Source organism: Schistocerca piceifrons, chromosome 3 (assembly GCF_021461385.2).
Source record: "Schistocerca piceifrons isolate TAMUIC-IGC-003096 chromosome 3, iqSchPice1.1, whole genome shotgun sequence".
NCBI classification, from domain to species: Eukaryota; Metazoa; Arthropoda; class Insecta; order Orthoptera; family Acrididae; genus Schistocerca; species Schistocerca piceifrons.
In genome coordinates, this window is record NC_060140.1 from 871,555,976 (window position 1) to 871,574,746 (window position 18,771).

The following is an 18,771-nucleotide window of genomic DNA, read 5'->3' on the forward strand; positions in this document are numbered from 1 at the left end:
ACACGTTCCGTGACCTTGGACATTTGCTCCTCAATATGGTCCTGCGGAACTTGACGTGTAAATAAATAAATGTGTGACGACGACATTCTGAGGACATTGTGACTAATTCATCAGACAGGGATGCCTTCTCTAAAGCAAATCCCCATCTGCACTCCACACGTACTCCGTTACCCTAGCAGCCGCTTCCTACGTTTACTGCACGCCTTAACTGTTAATGGGGAACCCTACGATTTGGCACCCGATACAGGAGGTCGAGAGGTTCGCATCAGATATCGTTGCAGTCGTCTGAGCCTCTGGTTTAGACCTTCCGCTCCGCTCCAAGCCAGAGGATCGCGATCAATCATGGGTACGACGCTACAAATAGACAGCTTAGCCTGCACACCGCATGTGACGCTAATTACCCTCACCAAATCAGCCACACGCCGAAAGAAAATAGTATACCTTCAGAACATCTGCTCGCATCATTCGTGTCATGTGCCACTGTATGCAGCCGGTTGCTCGCAGTGCGATCGATTGGGTCCTCTTCCATATCACGGACGAGATCCTCCGCCAAACATACTGAATGCACACTGGCTTTCTTTCCCGCCTCGCCTGCTATTTCCCTGAGGGGCTCCCGTACCTGCCCTCTGCACCTGTCCGGACTGGGCAGGATATTCGGCCACTGGCCTAACAGGAGAGGCATCCCGTGCTGGCTCAATCATCAACAGTGGGTTGCACCCTATACCTGTTATTAAGGCGTAGAGAGTCTACCGTGCGACCTGCTCCCCCTTTCGCCCACCGCCCAGTGACACGCGAACCCACCACTGTCTGCCACCCACTCTCGAGTGAAGGCTCACCGAGCAGATGTGTATCAGAAGATGCAGCGACATCTGGGTCGCCAGGGGATCCAGCGGCACCAAAGATGTCGCAGGTCACGTCCCCAGCACCGCGATGTCACCGCAACTTTGAGCATTAGCCAGAAGCATGTCGACGGTAGTCAACGTTGCGTCCAGCTGTTTACGATCAGCAGCTAATTCTCCTTGTGTCCGTTCACAACAATCACAGTCCCTATCCATATAGTAGTGTATAAAAATAGATATAATATCTCAGATGGTACTATTGAGATTGTAATGTACGCAAAATGTAACGAGGAGGATAAAGAGACAATTAAAAACTGCTCTGCAGATTTCTGACTGTGCCCTGAGACGACAAATAAATAGAAATAAATTTCTGTACTGATGTGGATGTATTTAAAGTTACGTATTACTAGAAACTCTGCTTTCCCGAAAGCTACTGCACGAAACAAGTAAGCAAAACTAGAATACACTTATCTTATATGCTACGAACCAGCACGAGATTTAACCTTAGTGGCGATACGTGATGGTCTGACGGCGGGAAAATTTCACTATGTAGCCACTTTTCACAAGGATACGCAGCAAGATTCACTCAAAAATAAAAATCTACAGTAATTTGCCAACCATGGGTCATCCTCGTCTACCTGCAGGATTTATAACGCATACACGCACGACCATAACTATTTTACGGACGTTCAGACTTGGATTTGGTTAGAAATACATATGTAGTGATATGTCTTTTCTACAGTAATTATTATAATTAATTTTATTCAGGCTTAGGTAAGTCCTAATTGGACATTATGATAGTACAGCTGTCTGTTTTGTAATATAATAGAACTATCGTTTTTCTGTGTGCTACATACTACGGCATACAGTATTTCATTTATATAGCTACAGACAGTTGTATTAGTTAAATGTTTTCGCATTTTGGAATATAAAATGTCTTCATCTTTCCTGGCGCGCAAACGAAGATATTTATGCATTCTGACTTGCCATCGTCGTGAGCTGGTGATGTTGTGTGTGGAGTATTATAACACTAGACTGCAACGTTTAGTATACTGATTTAATATTTATAACCAATTTTGGTATATAGATGCAGTTAATTTTACCCTCTGTGAGGATTTAACGAAAGTGACCGAGTAATAAATAATGGTTTGGGCTTATCGAACATAATATCAATGTTACATAAGGACACAGAAAGTGACAGATCTAATTTAGAAATCCAATTTAGAAAAAGTTTTAGCTAATCATGTTTACCAAAATGAAATAGAATACGGTCGCTAGCCTAATTAGGCATAGAAATATGAAACATTTCTGTTAAATCAACAGTAAATAGTTTTGATAGAAAAACACTACCCATACTTGTTTCTCACAGAAGTGCAACGAACCCTTTTACAAGCAGGCAAGTAGTATAGTGGATATAACCAGTTTCAATAGCATACGCAAGTTCTCACAAACACATTTGACACTTTAGTACCCACCAACAGTAAATATTTTACCTGGCATAAGTTATTTCATCAACAATAAAAGTGGAAATCAATGTTAAATTAAAATTTGACGTGGACCAGGTCCTACTTCATCGGGTACTTTCTAAACAGCAGAAATGTAGCTAAAATTCACTTTCAATAAGATTTACACATTCCTTAATAATCAATGTTGCAACTTTTTTCATGAATAAGTGCACCCTCAGTAACTTTACTTTCAACAAGAAAAGAAAACAATAAGTGGGGTCTTACAAGCTGATATTACACTTTTCATCACACAATATGCACAAAATTCAACATTCACTTCAAATGCATCTAGTATCTTCATTAATCAACTAAATTTATACATTTTATGCAACTTAGAATGGGGGACCCTTTATCTTGACCATTTCCCTAAAAGAATCTAAACACACTTTTATGAACAAATTAAAGAAACACTCTTTCACAACTTCCATTCACCTTGTATGAATTTTATGACAGTTAATGCAGAAGATCTTTTCAACAGGATTTTCAAATATGACTAGTTAATTCTTATAACACTGACACTTTGAACTAAAGCAATTCAATTACTGGGGAGGCTTTGATAAAAGCAACATTTATGTACTCCCTGAGCTCCAATAAAATCCTCAACAATTTTAGGCAACATTTTAGCACTCAGGTTTATGCAAAAGTAATTAAAAACTTGGTTTTTCACCAGTTCGCATAATCAGGGTACTCGTAAATCGCTGTTTAAGAGGGGTGGATCCTAAGAGGAATCATGATAGGAAACAAATAAAGGTTGATACACAAATTTAACATGAGTTACCTTATATTTGCTCATTCTCTGGTAAATGTGCTGATCCATACACTTTACAACGATCTGACTTCTCCTCTCTGCTGAAGTGATTGCGCAATGTTGGTGGCGAGTACATAACACCACGTGGACCTTCCGTTGCAAGTAATTTGCTCTGTTATTATCTTCTTGGTGATGACCATCAACTTTTATGCTATTTTCCAGAAACGGAACAATATTTTAGAGCTATTTATCCACCTGAGGCTTTTCCATAATATCTCCAAATACTGAAAGCTTCACTCGGCACCTGCGCTGTGCACTTTCCACTTACTATTTGCCGAATGTACGGTTGCTAGGCTCCGACTTACTATCGTTTCCACCTTTGCCTTCGCATCAACCACGTTTTTCGCGCTCTAACTCACTTTCGTTTCAGAGGGGAAGTACCCCAAGTTTTCATTTATACAATTCAAAAGTCCTAAGTGTGAATCAGCATATACATAGTTGTATATTCATATCTTTTACAAAATCCTTTCATTTACACATATTACTAAATTCACAAAAAACATATAATTAAAGTCTTCCTCCACGAAATGATGCAAAGTTTTCTAACGCTGAATAAAACAGTTCGTATCTTTCTACATCTTTACAGCATATCAAAGATTAGATGCCGATGAAAACATACTTTATATAAAGCATAATTAATCAGAAAGAAATGGTGTTACAGTATTTCCTTCACAACATCGAGTAAGAGCTGATTGTAGCTATCAGTTTACATAGTTTGTGGCTACACGCATTGTCATGTGGTCATGTGAATGTAATGACACGGTTTCTTTCACAGATGGTGTCAGATACGGCCTCTATAAATGTGGCTTTAGGTATGGAACAGAAATTTGAATTATGCGTCTCATATAAAGTGGCACAACCCGTGGTGCGCATTCATAGATGAGTAAACGTAGAGGTTTATGCCACGTCTGTAACAAGATTTTATTCTTTCTTGTGTCTTCTTACACAGTATTTACTGATGTTGCAATGTGTTCCACGGTGATATGTTTTATTTTAAGTAGTTGCTTCAGTATCAGATAACTGCCGAAAAGCGTCGATAGTACAACTAATAAATAATAGACCATGTTTTCCTTAAAAAAACTTATTTAGTTACGCACGCTCTGAAATACTAGGAAACAATTTGGCTAACGTCATCAATAAGAATGAATCCTATCGATATTGGAAGACAAAACAATGGATACGGCAGCCCCAGAATAACTTTCTCTTTTTGTACGCTATTAAGATCGTGCTACTAATATCACGAGAGGAAGCGTTATTGAATGTATAGTGTTAAAAAAAGGGGATGCAAACATACTTCCGACTCAATAATATCTACTTCATATGCCTAGGTTTCCATTTTAGAGAAAGTCGTAGGTCAGCAGTTCGATGTTTTCCCTGACTGACATGAAAGCCTGCAGCGAGATACCTTGGACCTCGAACTCTCGGAACCGTACGCAACTGTTCTTAGACCAAAGCTCGATCGTACAAGCAACAGTGATCAGTGTTATTTCCATGTAAAACTCCACATTTGTCCGCTAGCGCCATCAGAGGGTGGCGTGTTGTAGCTGTACTAACAAGTGCTCGATTTCCATGAATCGTATAGCTGAAATGCGAATGTGTGTCTTGGAGTGTTCTCATGCGGATTGCTATGTGAACTGTTTACACTGATATTATGAAGAGAATTGATCCTACGAATATCTTTCTAATAATGGGGACAATGTTGCGACGTGCTGAATATGGAAATGTAATTGGGATCGAGGATAATGTTCACGGATATATTATACAACAAAATAATTCAAAAATATAATATGGATGACTTAAAAATACATTTGTTTTCGCTCTACAGATAGACTTATCTTGAAGGACAGCAATAACCTGAACCTAAAGATGGCTGTGTGAGTAGCACATGACGTTCATCTCTAGAGCAACAGGAACAGTCCAGTCAAAGTGAGTATGAACTATCTCTACCCAAACAGTCAATGCCCTGTGTATTAGCAGACGACAGCGCACTAAAGAACACTTATGAAGACTATTACAGTCGAGGCTTCAGTTCCTACAGCAAACTAAGGAGGTGCTATGAGCGTATTAAAAGTGAATCAGATTGCAGAGTAATTTTTAATTATGTGTCTAGCAAGGAAACAGACTGCCGCAATTACTAACTATAAAAGAAAATGTAATATCGCAATTTGATAGGTTAAGGGTCACTACTGGTATCTGGTTCACTTTTGGTATCTGCAAATGTGAGCACCAGAAGCGTCTAATATGTTTGGCTAGGACAATTTCAAAGTTTCGATTTCTTCTATCGACAGTTTTAAGGCTGAAATGGCATTTTATCCAAGCATATTAGTACATTTGTCACACCTAAGGACACGGAAGACGATAATGTTATGAGAAAGCACGAAAGATTTTTGAGTAATGAAATGTTTCGGACAGTGATCAGAGCCAATTCCACTATGAAATGTCTTCATCATCAAAACACTGTCGCACAGAGGACAGAAAACTACAACTAGAGTGTTGTAATATGTTCATAACTCTACCAACCACTGTACAATTGATGAGGCTTTCTCAATGAAAGACTAGCAATGAAGTTTTTCATCTACTTTCAAGAGGCACAAGGCACTTTCAGTATAAATATTTCAAAGAAACTTGAAACAACCTGCCAATGAGATTAATATGGAGGCAAGCAAAAATGGAGGAATTACTAAAAAATTTTGAAAATACCTTCAGTCCTTGTCGAATAAGTATCAAGTGAAAAGAGCCTACTGTTGTATGATCCCTGGTCATATCATACAGCTTGCACCCTTCTAGACGCAAGTTTTCGAAACAAAGATGTTATGTTAAAGACATTGTCACCGAAAACAACAAAATATTGCCAACGCGTTGTTGTTTATTTCTTTTGGCAACAAAAGCTCTACACAGAAGAGCTGCTGATGAAGACATAATCATTATTTCATCATCATACTTCACTCTGTGATTTACAATCAATTTTCTGCAGCAAAGTAAAACCTATGTTGCAGTATGTTTGGCTAAAGGCAGGCTATGACATTAAAAATGTAACTAATGCTCCGTCTGACAATGGACTGCTTGAATGAGAATGTGATTCTGAATATAAAAACGAGGCATTAGTGAGGTGTGCAGATTGTTCCCTCCCACCTTTTTAACCACTTCGTCAAAATCACGCATCACCATTATGACTACTAACATAAGTACTAACAGGTATGTAGGAGATGTATGATTTGCTCCTGTGGTATCGATACCTCGTTACTTTGTTTCTCTATATTAAAATGTCAGTTGTGTTAGAATGCAACATTTTGCACGGAAATGACGTAGATCACTGTTTTTTTATGATCGAGTGTTATTTTAAGCATGGTTTCGTGTGGTTCCGAGCTTTCGATGTCAAAGGTATCCCTTGTAAGTACGCAGTTATTGGGTAAACCGGCAACCATCGTAGTCTCGATGGAGTATCCAGCCACATGTAGCGTGGCGTGAACGAGGATGGCGTTCCCAGAACAGTACACCCTGACTGGCCGCTAGAGTTGACATTTCCACTGTTCACTAAACTGTGAGATGCGAGCAGAGTGCAGATAGCATGGCCGCCGTATTACCACGCCTGGGCGGTTATGATGGCTCCAGGGCACAGGGGGCTTTGCGTCGGCGACGCGGTGGAATGCGCCTGGTGGAGCCGCCACCCGCGACACAGACCCGACCCGCTGCGCGGGGCGTGGCCTCCTGATGACGTCAGCAGCCCACGCCGTGGCCGCAGGAGCCACCAGCCCGTAAATCACACCCCGGCTATAAATTAATTCCGGCGCAAAAACCACGCAAAATTGCCGCCTCGCCATAATCCGCACGCTTTGCAGTTTTCCTTCGTTAAAAGCTGGTGAGAGACACGGAGGACATTCCGTATATTGCTTACGTTCTTATTACCAGTACAGCACGTGTTTTCATTTTTAGGGATTTATAACCAGGCCGCAAGGGCACTTGCAGTGACTGATTTGTTAATGGATTTAAATCTCATTCAGTCTTCGTCATATCATATCACACTTCCCCCTGATGCAGGCTTCAATTACGTGTATAGTTACACCAGTCACGATACTACCCATCTTGTTTGCTTTTGCGATCGATTAGCGACTCCCTTGAAGGAAGTAAAATATGTATATTAATCTCCACAGTGGTTTTCCAACTTTTTCTCTACGTTGGCATAGTACTATGGAAATACTGTATGTTGGTTTTTCTTATATTTTGCTTCCTGCTTCCATTATCAAATCCCCCCCCCCCCCACCGCCACCACCGCCACCCATGAACCATGGACCTTGCCGTTGGTGGGGAGGCTTGCGTGCCTCAGCGATACAGACAGCCGTACCGTAGGTGCAACCACAACGGAGGGGTATCTGTTGAGAGGCCAGACAAACGTGTGGTTCCTGAAGAGGGGCAGCAGCCTTATCAGTAGTTGCAGGGGCAACAGTCTCGATGACTGACTGATCTGGCCTTGTAACACTAACCAAAACGGCCTTGCTGTGCTGGTACTGCGAACGGCTGAAAGCAAGGGGAAACTATGGCCGTAATTTTTCCCGAGGGCATGCAGCTTTAGTATATGGTTAAATGATGACGGCGTCCTCTTGGGTAAAATATTCCGGAGGTAAAATAGTCCCCCATTCGGATCTCCGGACGTGGAGTACTCAAATCGTTATCAGGAGAAAGAAAACCGGCGTTCTACGGATCGGAGCGTGGAATGTCAGATCCCTTAATCGGGTAGGTAGGTTAGAAAATTTAAAAAGGGGAATGGATAGGTTGAAGTTAGATATAGTGGGAATTAGTAAAGTTCGGTGGCAGGAGGAACAAGACTTATGGTCAGGTGAATACAGGGTTATAAAAACAAAATCAAATACGGGTAATGCAGTAGTAGGTTTAATAATGAATAAGAAAATAGGAGTGCGGATAAGCTATTACAAACAGCATAGTGAGCGCATTATTATACCCAAGATAGACACGAAGCCCACGCCTACTACAGTAGTACAAGTTTATATGCCAACCAGCTCTGCAGATGATGAAGAAATTGATGAAATGTGTGATGAGATAAAAGAAATTATTCAGGTAGTGAAGGGAGACGAAAATGTAATAGTCATGGGTGACTGGAATTCGAGAGTAGGAAAAGGGAGAAAAAGAAACATAGTAGGTGAATATGGATTGGGGGTAAGGAATGAAAGAGGAAGCCATATGGTAGAACTTTGCACAGAGCATAACTTAATCATAGCTAACACTTGGTTCAAGAATCATAACAGAAGGTTGTATACATGGAAGAATCCTGGAGATACTAGAAGGTATCAGATAGAACATATAATGGTAAGACAGAGATTTAGGAACCTGGTTTTAAATTGTAAGACATTTCCAGGGGCAGGTGTGGACTCTGGCCACAATCTATTGGTTATGAACTGTAGATTAAAACTGAAGAAACTGCAAAAAGGTGGAAATTTAAGGAGATGAGACCTGGATAAACTGACTAAACTAGAGGTTGTACAGAGTTTCAGAGAGAGCATAAGGGAACAATTGTCACGAATGGGGGAAAGAAATACAGTACAAGAAGAATGGGTAGCTTTGAGGGATGAAGTAGTGAAGGCAACAAGGGATCAAGTAGGTAAAAAGATGAGGGCTAATAGAAATCCCTGGATAACAGAAGAAATACTGAATTTAATTGATGAAAGGAGAAAATATAAAAATTCAGTAAATGAAGCAGGCAAAAAGGAATACAAACGTCTCAAAAATGAGATCGACAGGAAGTGCAAAATGGCTGAGCAGACATGGCTAGAGTACAAATGTAAGGTTGTAGACGCGTATGTCACTAGGGGTAAGATAGATACTACCTACAGGAAAATTAAAGAGACCTTTGGAGAAAAGAGAAGAGAACCACTTGTATGAATGTCAAGAGCTTAGATGGAAACCCAGTTCTAAGCAAAGAAGGGAAAGCAGAAAGGTGGAAGGAGTATATAGAGGGTCTATACAAGGGCCATGTACTTGAGGACAATATTATGGAAATGGAAGAGGATGAAGATGGAAAGGGAGATATGATACTGCGTTAAGAGTTTGACAGAGCACTGAAAGACCTAAGTCGAAGCAAGGCGCCGGGAGTAGACAACATTCCATTAGAACTACTGACACCATCTGGTGAGCAAGATGTATGAGACAGGCGAAATACCCTCAGACTTCAAGAAGAATATAATAATTCCAATCCCAAAGAAAGCAGGTGTTGACAGATGTGAAAATTACCGAACTATCAGTTTAATAAGTCGCAGCTGCAAAATACTAACGCGAATTCCTTACAGACGAATGGAAAAACTGGTAGAAGCCGACTTCGGGGTAGATCAGTTTGGATTCCATAGAAATATTGGAACACGTGAGGCAATACTGACTCTACGACTTATCTTAGAAGAAAGATTAAAGAAAAGCAAACCTACGTTTCTAGCATTTGTAGACTTAGAGAAAGCTTTTGACAGTGTTAACTGGAATACTCTCTTTCAAATTCTGAAGGTGTGAGGGGTAAAATACAGGGAGCGAAAGGCTATTTACAATTCGTACATAAACCATTGGGGGAAGTGGCAACAAAACGACTATTCACGTTGGTGTGTAGAATATATGAGTCTGGCGATATACCAACTGACTTTCGGAAATGCATCATCCACACAATTCCGAAGACGGCAAGAGCTGAAAAGTGCAAGAATTATCGCACAATCAGCTAAACAGCTCATGCATCGAAGCTGCTTACAAGAATAATATACAGAAGAATGGAAAAGAAAATTGAGAATGCGCTAGGTGACGAAAAGTTTGGCTTTAGGAAAAGTAAAGGGACGAGAGAGGCAATTCTGACGTTACGGCTAATAATGGAAGCAAGGCTAAAGAAAAATCAGGACACTTTCATAGGATTTGTCGACCTGGAAAAAGCGTTCGACAATATAAAATGGTGCAAGCTGTTCGAGATTCTGAAAAAAGTAGGGGTAAGCTATAGGGAGAGACGGGTCATATACAATATGTACAACAACCAACAGGGAATAATAAGAGTGGACGATCAAGAACGAAGTGCTCGTATTAAGAAGGGTGTAAAACAAGGCTGTAGCCTTTCGCCCCTACTCTTCAATCTGTACATCGAGGAAGCAATTATGGAAATAAAAGAAAGGTTCAGGAGTGGAATTAAAATACAAGGTGAAAGGATATCAATGATACGATTCGCTGATGACATTGCTATCCTGAGTGAAAGTGAAGAAGAATTAAATGATCTGTTGAACGGAATGAACAGTCTAATGAGTACACAGTATGGTTTGAGTGTAAATCGGAGAAAGACGAAGGTAATGAGAAGTAGTAGAAATGAGAACAGCGAGAAACTTAACATCAGGATTGATGGTCACGAAGTCAATGAAATTAAGGAATTCTGCTACCTAGGCAGTAAAATAACCAATGACGGACGGAGCAAGGAGGACATCAAAAGCAGACTCGCTATGCCAAAAAAGGCATTTCTGGCCAAGAGAAGTCTACTAATATCAAATACCGGCCTTAATTTGAGGAAGAAATTTCTGGGGATGTACGTCTGGAGTACAGCATTATATGGTAGTGAAACATGTACTGTGGGAAAACCGGAACAGAAGAGAATCGAAGCATTTGAGATGTGGTGCTATAGACGAATGTTGAAAATTAGGTGGACTGATAAGGTAAGGAATGAGGAGGTTCTACGCAGAATCGGAGAGGAAATGAATATGTGGAAAACACTGATAATGAGAAGGGACAGGATGATCGGACATCTGCTAAGACATGAGGGAATGACTTCCATGGTAGTAGAGGGAGCTGTAGAGGGCAAAAACTGTAGAGGAAGACTGAGATTGGAATACGTCAAGCAAATAATTGAGGATGTAGGTTGCAAGTGCTACTCTGAGATGAAGAGATTAGCACAGGAAAGGAATTAGTGGCGGGCCGCATCAAACCAGTCAGTAGACTGATGACGAAAAAAAAAAATTGTTAGATAGGAAGTCAGTACAGGTGTCCCTTTTTTGATGTCATTTTACTGGGTTTGCATCTTGCCTTACGGTTTGGTAGCCCCAGGTGAAGCATACGATCCACATCCTACTTTTTCCGTCATCTTAAATGATGTACTATCCTCCCAGTTGAGCACTGTCACGAAAAGGCGAACGACTTACTTTTTATTTAGTCTAGCTGAGCGTCACATTGAGAAAAACGTAGTGGATGGCCAAAATTATTTAATTTATACAATACGACTGCCTTAACCATTTAAAAACAGCCTTAAACCATTTGAAAACCAACATACTGACCTGATTTTCCTTGGATTTATACGTAATGGATAGCAATGTAGTGCATTACAAAACACCTGTAAACAAGTACAATGCACAGCTGTGATTATGAAATTTATTTTACAAAATTTATTCAGACAATGAAGTGTTATCAAACTCGATGCTTTATGCTGTTTCCCTTGCCAATTTAATACCTTTACCTGAGTATATTTGTACTTAACTCTTACATACATCATTTGAATTTGTAAGTAGGCTGTTTAGGTTTTTATGTTGGTAACGCCATGTAGCGCTCTATATGAAAACCACTGACTGTGCTGTGTGAAGGCTGTGGTTGGTTTGCATTGTTGAAGTATATGCTATTGTAGTGTTTTTTTTTTTTTTTTTTTTTTTTTTTTTTTTTTTTTTTTTTTTTTTTTTTTTTGGGGCAGCTGGCTGTTAACAGCGCGTAGCGTTGCGCAATTGGAGGTGAGCCGCCAGCAGTGGTGGATGTGGGGAGAGAGATGGCGGAGTCTTGAGAGCGGATGATCTGGACGTGTGTCCATCAGAGACGGTAAATTTGTAAGACTGGATGTCATGAACTGATATATATATATATATATATATATATATATATATATATATATATAAAATGACTTTTGAGCACTATTAAGGTAAATACATTGTTTGTTCTCTATCAAAATCTTTCATTTGCTAACTATGCCTATCAGTAGCTAGTGCCTTCAGTAGATAGAATCTTTTATTTAGCTGGCAGTATTGGCGCTCGCTGTACTGTAGGAGTTCGAGTAACGAAGATTTTTGTGAGGTAAGTGATTCATGAAAGGTATAGATTATTGTTAGTCAGGGCCATTGTTTTGTAGGGATTTTTTGAAAGTCAGATTGCGTTGCGCTAAATATATTGTGTGTCAGTTTAGTGATGATCAGAATAAGTAAAGAGTCATTTTTTCTCAGCTGTTTGAAAAGCAAATAACGTAAGAGGTTTATCAGCAGAGTCAATCAAATTTTTCCAAGGGGACGTTGCAAATTATTTCTCAAGGTTTCTTCGTAGTTACCTTGCAACTTCGAAGTATTTCTCAAGGTTTCTTCGCACTTACGTTGCACCTATATTTGTGTGTCCTACGTCTATAGTTGACGATTTTAGAAATGTCCATTGTGCCTCATCCTGCTTATTTACTGTCGTATTCATTATCACAGCCTTTAGCCTACAAGAACTTCAAATGCACCTGACCGTGCTCCAGTACCTCAGTATTCAGCATTTCTCATGACGATTCTCTTAAACTGTTCACCTATTCTAATCTGAATCTAGATCTGCCCCTGGTTAGGCATTATTATCCAGTCTCTGATTTCAGAATCTCTGTCTCACCAAGCTTTTTCCACGTAAGCCTCATTCTCTTGTGATTATAGAACAATGAACTCCCTACTACTAGTTGAAAATTTTTGCGGATCCCAATTAGCGTTCCTCTTCCTTCATTCCTATTAGGGGGGCTATATTCTCTCACCACTCTGTTTTTTCCCTATAACCCCGTCCCAGTCCTGTATCCCACTCCCATACCGTTATTAGATTTTTATTTACCTGTATATACTGAGTTAGCCGTTCCGTGTCATATTTTCTCTATCTCTTCAGCTTCTACATGTGATGTCAGTAGGGTTACATAAACTATTTCTCTTGGCGTTGGTTTGCTGTTGATTCTGATGAGAATAATCCAGCCAGTGAGTTATGTACCGAGATTCTCTCTGTTATCTCCCTACTCATGAAGAATCATACTCCCATTTTAAATTTTCTACCGTTGTGGATATTATTCTGCAATCGTCTAATTAAAAATTCTTTTCCTTTCATGTCATTTCACTGACCCCAACACATTCCCCTCGAGCCTTTTCATTCCATTTTCGTATTTTTTAGCTTTCTTCTCACATTGTGATATCTGACATTCCATACTCTGCCTCGAAAAACAATTTATTTTGTGTCGTCAGGCTTCTGACTGTTTTCCTGCGGCCTGTCATGAATTCCTCCCCTGTGTCAATCTTCTCATCTCAGAGTAGCATTTGCAGTCTATGTCCACAATTATTTGCTGAATGTACCTAAGCTCTGTCTTCCTCTATAGTTTTTCCCTCTTCAGCTCCGTCTAGTACCATGTAAGTTATTCCCTGGTATCTAACGGATGTCTTATCATCCCATTTCTTCTTATTGCCAGTGCTTTCCATACACCCCTTTCCTCGCTGATTAGTCGAGAACAGTGGAAATCTTACCATTTCGTTATTTATTCAATAGTAGTCACCTCATCTTTGGCAGTGCCAATGAGGGACCGAAAGCTTTTGCAATGAATAGATCAACATAGCAATTTTTCAGTTATGGGCCACAATATATGTCTTTAATGTAGTGGGTTCCATTGCCTTCTGTACAGGTCATGATTTTTCTGGTAGTTTAGTAACCGACAGAACTGGACAAAGGGTACTGATTTACTTGTGTCAGCCAGTGTGCTCTGCTAAACTTAGCGTTTGTTACGTTTGGCAGAGTGCACTCAGATGTAAACCTAAGTGGAAGCTAGTCAACTCTCTCTTATAGCTAGCTTATAGCTTGTCGGCTCTTTCTTATAGAACCACATTGGTGGGACCACTGCTTTCAATTTCGTAACAACATATAACTGTCCATACATAGTCCACTGTATCGATCTCCTACATGGAACTACATTTGAAAGGACAAAACAAGATACTTGAATAATTTTACCATTTCTGAAAGCTCACTCAGTTGCAAATTATACGAGTGTTTACACAGAATATTAAGTACTAAGGCATTTACCCGGTGTTCGTACCGTCTCCTTTTGGTCAGATATAATTACTAGGAGACTCCATTTTGCTTATAAGTGGCTCTTTGGGTACCCACCGCTTATGAAAGAACAGTTAGTAATTCTGTACGTCACACAGTCAAAAGAACTCTACTCTGCGCCCCATGCAGTAATTTGAGAGCGCTACGATTGTGGTATCTTACATCATTTCCATGTGGCACATTTTGTGGCGCAAACCTTTCAACTGGAGGCGTATAATATTTTTATCTCCTTAGTGTCGGCAACTGTCATGTCTGTAAGAATGTGAAGTGTAGTATCGTGCTTATGTTATTGTTATGATTGGGAGAGGAAAGAGTGACTGCTGAGTTCAAGGTCACCATTAAACGTACTGAAAACTAAGTATGCATGAATTCGGTTGTGCTTAAGAAATTCATTTGCAGTAGTAGTCCGAATACATCTTCGGTTTAGCGTTGTGTGTAATACCCTTAGTAGCCTCCACAGCCCATCTTCCAAATATCAAAAATAATGTTTTTGAGAACATCAAGGCGGAAAATACAAATATTGTAGTTTGGAGACAAAATACTAGTTTCAGATGCTACTCGAAATCGGTTTTAAGTAAACGATTGTGACTATTTTGGTTACAATCAACGATTCTATAAACCTACGTGTAATGGAGAGGAACCCCGTCACAAACAACAAAAAATATACGAACAGCCGTCAGTGTCTGAATGAAATTCGAAGCCTGAATTAAATGATCGCATGTGTTATGGAGGAATAATTCGCTTGAATGGTTAAGCGAGAAAATAAGAAATTTTTCTACAGCATTTACAACGACTTCACAATCGTAATTCGTCACCATTAATTTTGCTGATTGCTAAATCACCAAATGATTTTTGTAAAGTCACACCACTCACGTACACTGAATACGAATTTAAGGAACACATCTCTGTTCAAATGTTTAATTATACTTGCTCGCGCGTTCGTAAATAAGAGGAGTCATACTCAAATTGTGTTACTGCTATATTCTATCAATCAATATTAATGTAAATAGTGTCATAGTAATTAATGTTGCCACATTGCACAATAGCGGTTAGTACATAGGTGCGTATTGGATATTAATACAGATATTATGCGTGAATGTTGATTATGTGTACCAACTCTGACGCTATAGTAAATGTGCTATTTTTCGTTGGTGGTTCGATCAACAAGTAAATAAGCGCCGGGGGGAAATATGCGTGAGATCTAGGCAAACGGTCGCATACTATTCGGATCAGCGTGCCTGCGTTGCGTAACATGTCACCGCGTGCAGAAGTCGTTTGTGAGATTGCAAGCTGGTTACCCGTCGCTCCCTCGGCGGCATACATGTGGTCGTGATTGCTTAATTTACTTTCCCAGATGACAATGTGAGAGACCACAGGGGAAGCTTACGTAAGTCGTCAAAAATATTTTCAGTGTACAATCATCATCTCTCACGATAATATTACTAAATAAATTGAGATATACCTAAATCGTTAGAGCAGTGATAAAAATGAGACGCTATAATCACGACGCAGGGTGCATGAAAAATGATGACTTTGGAAACGTCAATGAAATAGCACATTTACTATCGCGTCAGTATTGTCTACTAATTAGCTGCAAGTTAGGGGAGGATGCACACAATGACGGCCACGATATTTGGTCAAGGTCCAAGTACGTTCCACCAGTAAGACATAACAGTGTGTGCTGCACTATTCACAACTTTCACAATTGGCCTTATCACAAAACAGATTAAATGAATATGTTAAAGAAACTGGTACACCTGCCTAACATCGTGTAGTGCCATGGCGAGCAAGTAGAAGTGCCGCAACACGACGTGGCATGGACTCGACTAATATCTGAAGTAGTGTTGGAGGGAAATGACACCATGAATTCTAGTGTCCACAAATCAGTAAGAGTACGAGGGGGTGGAGACTTCTCCTGGATAACACATTGCAAGGCATCCCTGATATGCTCAATAATGTTCATGTCTGGGAAGTTTCCAGCGGAAGTGTTTAAATTCAGAAGAGTGTCCCTGGAGCCACTCTGTAGCAATTCTGGACGTGTGGTGTGTCTGATTGTCCTGCTGAAATTGCCCAAGCTCGCGGGAATGGACGATTGACATGAACGGATGCAGGTGATCAGACAGGATGCTTACTTATGTGTCACCTGTCAGAGTCGTTTCTAGACGTATCAGAGGTCCCATATCGCTCCAGTTGCTTGCGCCCCACACCATTACAGAGCCTCCACCGGCTTGAACAGTCCCCTGCTGACATATGGATTCCATGGTTTCATGAGGCTGTCTCAGTACCCGTACACGTCCATCCTCTCGATACAATTTGAAACGAGACGCGTCCGACCAGACAACATCTTTCCAGTCATCAACAGTCCAATGTCGGTGTTGACAGGACCAGGCGAGGCGTAAAGCTTTGTGTCGTGCAGTCATCAAGGATACAAGAGTGGGCCCTCGCCTCCGAAAGCCCATATCGATGATGTTTCGTTGAATGGTTCGGAAACTGACACTTCTTGATGGCCCAGCATTGAAATCTGGAACAATTTGCAGGAAGGGTTGCACTTCTATCACGTTGAACGATTCTCTTCAGTCGTGGTTGGTCCCGTTCTTGCAGTATCTTCTTCCGACGGCAGCGACGTCGGGGATTTGATGTTTTACAGGATTCCTGGTATTCACTGTACACTCTTAAAATGGTCATGCGGGAAAATCCCCGCTTCATCGCTACCTCCGAGATGCTGTATCCCATCGCTCGTCGCCGACTATAACACCACATTCAAACTCATTTAAATCTTGATAAACTGTTGAGTGGTTCTTAAGATAGGTAAATAAATTAGTGAAATCAATGTGAAGTGAAGTAGAAATTAGAAAATAAATGAAAAACTTAGTTTAGGTCAAAGGCCCTCGCCTACATTCCAAGAGCCAATGACCGACGTTAAGAAGATTCTTCGAGAAGCTTCTCAACGTGACAGAAGAGGCAATGACCGGCTCACGTGTTTCTCAGTTGTCACATGTGGTCATAGGCCTTCGCGTACATTCCAAGAGCCAATGACCGACGTTAAGGAGATTCTTCGAGAAGCTTTTCAACGTGACAGAAGAGGCAACGACCGTGAAGTCGTTCACCTCCAGTGAACTGAATAAACTTGCGAGACGCAGTGGGCCCGACATGAGTAGTTTTCAGTTCAGTTTCGGAGCTGAAGACCGTCATGCGGGAAGAGACTACATCGTACACAGAAGCACCAAGTCCGCCGCTGTAATGGAATACCAAGCAGCAGCCTCGCCGCCAGAAGACAGAAGTCAGAAGGTATTTGTAGGCTGATTTTTACGTACCCGGGTGACTCGTGAGGACGGGAAGGAGACGGCCTCACATCAGCAGTCACCTGTGAGCTGGGATGAAGATCGGACAGCCGAAGACTGACAAGCTGGAGTCCCTTGTTCGAGTCCGGGACACTGGCCTTCCCCCGCCGCGCCGCTCCACTGGCCGACGCACAACACACGCGGCCGCTTAGAGAAGAGAAACATTGGGACGCCACATCAAAGGTATCACCATCCGATTCACGACTTCGTTCTCAATAATTAAACGGGCCACCTCACGAGGCGCGTCTCCAGTCAACTGGGCGAGACGGCGACACGAGATAGACACCGCCAGGCGTAATCAGACGCCGCCGCTGCCGCAGCAGAGGCTTCGCAAACGACACAGCTGCCGATCTCCCAGCCAGAACAATCGAGTAAGGAAACAGTTGTACAAAACTTTCAATAAAAGTTATCTTATGTAAAAATGCTGTTTCATTCTACCTCACACCAGAGCCTAGGAAGAACACACCCTGCCCATATGATGTTAAGAGAGAAAAAGTAATTTATTTAGTGTTTTTCAACCTGACATAGTGCTTTAGAATCAAATGCCCTTTGCAGTAATGCTCATCTTGACAATTGACTAGCTTCAAAAGAGATAACCCAGTTACAAAACGGCCAGTGTAGCAGCAGTGGCCTATCTAGCAACTGGGTCAGACACTTGTTGTCTTATAAAGGCGTTGGCGATCGCAGTGCCGTATTCTTCCTGTTTGCATACCTTTGTATCTGAATACGCATACCCATTCCAGTTCCTTTGGTGCTACAGTGTAGTTCGACTTAAGGCACGAAGTCTGATTGCAGTAAACTAGGGGACTGATGTCCATAGATGTTTAGTCCCATAGTGCTCACTTTGTTCGAGAACTAAATCGCTGCTCATATAGTTCTGATAGTCGGCACAGTTCCTCATAGTTAACGTTAGTTCATCCTAACGTTGTGCTAACGAATTTTATGAGTTTTTTCAGCGGAGGCTGGCTGTTGAACTCACGACAAGGCATTAGTTATACAGATTACTTCTCTCTCTGAATTAGAATGTCCACTGAACCAGCGTCAAACCTACGATTGTTGGTTTCGTTGCCGTCGTGACGCGGCTGTTTGTTACCTTGCCACGCGAGTGTAGAAGTCACACATTTCATTCTTTAAATCAATGATGCTGATAATGTTGAAACTACTGTAAAACACACAAATTTTATGGT